The 3984-nt window shown below is 39.6% G+C and overlaps 1 pseudogene; it reads right to left on the reverse strand.

The window, feature by feature from the left end:
* Window positions 1-1985: 1985 nt before the first annotated feature.
* LOC136831344 (F-box/LRR-repeat protein 20-like) lies at window positions 1986-3723 on the reverse strand (annotated as a pseudogene).
* Between the last annotated feature and the right edge of the window lie 261 nt (window positions 3724-3984).

The following is a 3984-nucleotide window of genomic DNA, read 5'->3' on the forward strand; positions in this document are numbered from 1 at the left end:
TGTGCAACTGGGTTGCACTAACCCCTCTCTGTGCGACCCTTACGAGTTACGGTGAGAGAAGTCGCAGTCCCCTGTAGCCCCAGCCATACTACCCTGGATAAACAGAGAGAACACTAAAAATATGCAAAAGATTTGTTGCCACCTGCAAATCTGTGCAGACAGGTCACACTACCCCTCTCTGTGTGACCCTCTGAGTTGTGATAAGAGGAGTTGCAGCACACCCACTATTACCTGGCCTTGCTGCCCACAATAACCAGGAGAGAACAATACAATCCTGTTGCTACCCTTAACCCAATCAGTAGATCATTTTACTAAAATGAATGAGTAGTGCAAATGGGTTGTGCAAATCCCTCTCTGTGCGATCCTGATGGGTATCGCTGCATGGCCCTGGATAGACAGTGAGAATGCTACGAGCCCACTGCCAACACGCCCCATAGCCACTCCTTAGACTGGATAACAAGAAGCGAACGGGCCACGCAACTGGGTAGCACTCCCCTTTCTCTGTTTGGGAGTACTGGAAGAAAGGAGACTTGAATCAGTGCAAGTTCAAAAGCTTACAGAGAGATGAGACAAGAAAACCTCAAGTCTAAGGGAATGGCACCTAGTGCCAACCCTTCTCAGGATAATCAATAGCCGCTAATGACTGTGCTTTCCTACCCTATCCCGAGGAGAAGAACATCCTGAAAGCAGCCTCATAAGATTTCAAAACTGGGGCAGACTCCCCCAATCAAAGCTTGCAGCTGTCTTAAAGAGTGGGGTCAATGTGAAGGATGATATGTAAAAAAGGTGAAGAAAAGAAGGAGAATACCGCCTCATCCTTCCACCAATGTTGATACTCCCGTTGTTTGCAGGGCTGGTCAAGTCTGGAATAAAGGTATATAGCCTACTTCCTCCAACGGAGTAAAAAGGAAAGCTGCAATAGGAGGACTGCCCTATCTAAGGCAAACCAAACTCTCGCAGTCCTTACAAGTGGCCAAGTCTTACAACTTGAAAGGTAAATACTGTACTACATTATTCTGCAAACTGGAGAATGGCACAGCTGCTGCGAACACTGTATTTCCAATGAAAACAAGTATTCATCCTAGCAAGGAAAACTGATCCGAATTCCTTGCAAACATGATTATTTGAATGATGGTTTTGAATCCTAATAATAGTTCTTCGTTGGGTGAGCGGGTTCCGTTCTCAGCTAACACTCTGCTTGCCGCGAGTTCGAATCTCCGACCGACCAATGAAGAATAAGAGGAATTTATTTCTAGTGATAGAAATTCATTTCTCGCTATAATGTGGTTCGGATTCCACAATAAGCTGTAGGTCCCGTTGCTAAGTAACCAACTGGTTCTTAGCCACGTAAAATAAATAAAATCCTTCGGGCCAGCACTAAGAGAGCTGTTAATCAGCTCAGTGGTCTGGTTAAACTACGATATACTTAACTCAACTTAATCCTAATAATAACACAGTCAATAAACCAAAAAAGAAAAGGAATTCTGAAGTTTATTCATCAAAAAGTTCACATGCCAAAGTCGGGCAGAGTCCTAAGATACATCTGAACTCGATGGCAGCCAGAAGCAAAGTGGTGTGCTGACTGATGAGCAGGTAGGGTTTTCCCTACCTGTTGGTAGTTAACTATCTTGTCGGTAAGCCTGAATGGCCATTTCCAGCCCACATTCGTAACTAAATCCTTATGTAAAGAACAAACAAACAAAAATTTTGCTCCCAGTAGATTCAGGAACCTATAGTGTATTACATTTTGCAAAAAAAAATCATGTGATAGCAAATACAAATTCTCATATGAAAACATTAAAATCCATTTGTTACTGAATGCTTACCCTAAAGTCAAAGGTAGTCATTCTCCAAAAGGTAATGTTATTCGATAAAGGCAATGTTATTCAATAAAGGCACTACATTCAAAGATTATACATATACATATACGTAGTAAAATCATTAGATGATGTACACCTTTGAACATACCTCAACGCCACGGTGCACTACGGTGCCATTCACTATACACATTGATACAGTATAAATAAGTACAGTGCAACAAACACAGCATATGGCAATAAATGAGTTCAATTCTCTTCTGGACGAAAACTGAAAATCTTGCTAGAAATTTATACAAGCAAAACTCTTCTCAAACAGAAGATGAGCATATATCTCTCTCTTCATGTAGTTCTTCTACAGGTAACACAAGATCTCCCCAGTAGTCAAAAACCCTTAGCAAGGGGTTTTTTGCATCAGTGACAATTTTTTGCAGTATGGAGTCAATGACATTCTTACACTGTTCTAAATCAAGAATGACTAGATTAGGAAGCTTGGTGTTAATATCCATAAATGACTCCCCAGTTAACTGCAAAACTCCTACAAGATCCAAAACACGGATGTGAGAACAACTGTTAACTATGGCACTGATCCCTACATCTGTAACCTCCCAACACCAATGTAGCACCAAATTTGTTAATTGTGAACAAGAATTAGCCATTGCAATTAACACTTTGTCACTCAGTAAAGAACACTCCCCCAAATTAATATGAGTCAGCTGGGGCAAAGGCCCATTTTCAAACAGTTTTTCTAAACCATCTGGTGTCAGCTGGACCCCCTTCCGAAGCTTCAAAAAGGTCAGTTGTTTTAATCCATAGATTCCTGAAAGTCCCACATCAGTCATTTGCTCACAAAAAGAAATTCCAAGCATTTTTAGTTGAGTGCAAGATGACAGTGATTTATATGCAATGTCTGTTAAATACTCACCATCTAGAAACAAATGTGTTAGAGAATCGCCAACTTCTCTTGTTAAACATACAACCGCATTATCATGGATACCAGTAATGCCATCTATATCAATGTACTCAAGATGTTTACACTGTTTGGCAATTTTTACAAGGCCTACATTATCTAAGAAGTGGCAGTGTGACAAATTGAGATGTCTCAGTACACTAAAGTTTGCCATCAAATGATAACATTCACTGCTACACACCCGTGACCCTTCCACATTCAAATAATAAAGATCTGGGCAATTTTCAACCAAACTTCTAAATGTGTTTTCTGTCAAACCATCACAAAACTTTGCAGTAAGTTTTTCAAGTCGATGGCAACATGCTGCCACATGGTTAACAAGATCGCCACCATCCTCCCTACTCTCTAGTTCAAGGCTAACTAACTGGGGGACAGTTCCAAAATCTGCTTTATCTTTTCCCCTTCAACTTTATGTTCAAAAGAAAATTTCAAGTGCTTCCACAGAGAAGGATCTTTTGATGATTTCCACCACCTAACACACACTGGCGATACATAACGACAAATTTCATAAACATTCAAAAAAGAAAATATATACAGCAATAATTCATTGGGAATTAAGGAAAAATAACAGTTATCTGGAGTCATCAATTCACTGTCCTTAGATGAGTCTTTGTTTTCTTTCCAAGCCTCAGTTCTTGAACCACTAGCAAGTGGGGCTGCCATTTTTCCCTTTTTAATCCTCTCTACTTTTTGCATGACATATTTTCTATACCAACATGTTTCACTGACAGGAATAAAAAAATTGTTGAGTAGTGACCTGAGAGTCCTGCAGTCCACAATGATTACATTCATGTTGTTGCAGCATGGCAAAATTCAAATGAAAATATACACTTCAATAGCCTGCATTCAGCTTCTGCAACAAGCTGGTTTCCATTTCATATCCTTTTGATATTCAAATTAAATACCATACTCAAAAAAGACAAGGTATTTTGCAACATACACTTTGTTTGGCAGAAAGAAATCTGAACCTTATATATTCCTGACATAATCAGTGATAGCAATGCTAAAAATTGATGGTAAAATATAGAGAATATCCATGGAAAGACCACTCCTGGGTAACTACTTGGGGTGCCTCGATGAGAAGTGACGTAGTTTCTGGTCTGTAAAGTAAAACATAATGCTGAACAATCCATACATGTTTGTTTCTTCCTGCAACTTACAACCAATGAATATTTACATGCAATAATAAAAATTTTC

The sequence above is a fragment of the Macrobrachium rosenbergii genome, chromosome 48, assembly GCF_040412425.1.
Source record: "Macrobrachium rosenbergii isolate ZJJX-2024 chromosome 48, ASM4041242v1, whole genome shotgun sequence".
Lineage (NCBI taxonomy): Eukaryota > Metazoa > Arthropoda > Malacostraca > Decapoda > Palaemonidae > Macrobrachium > Macrobrachium rosenbergii.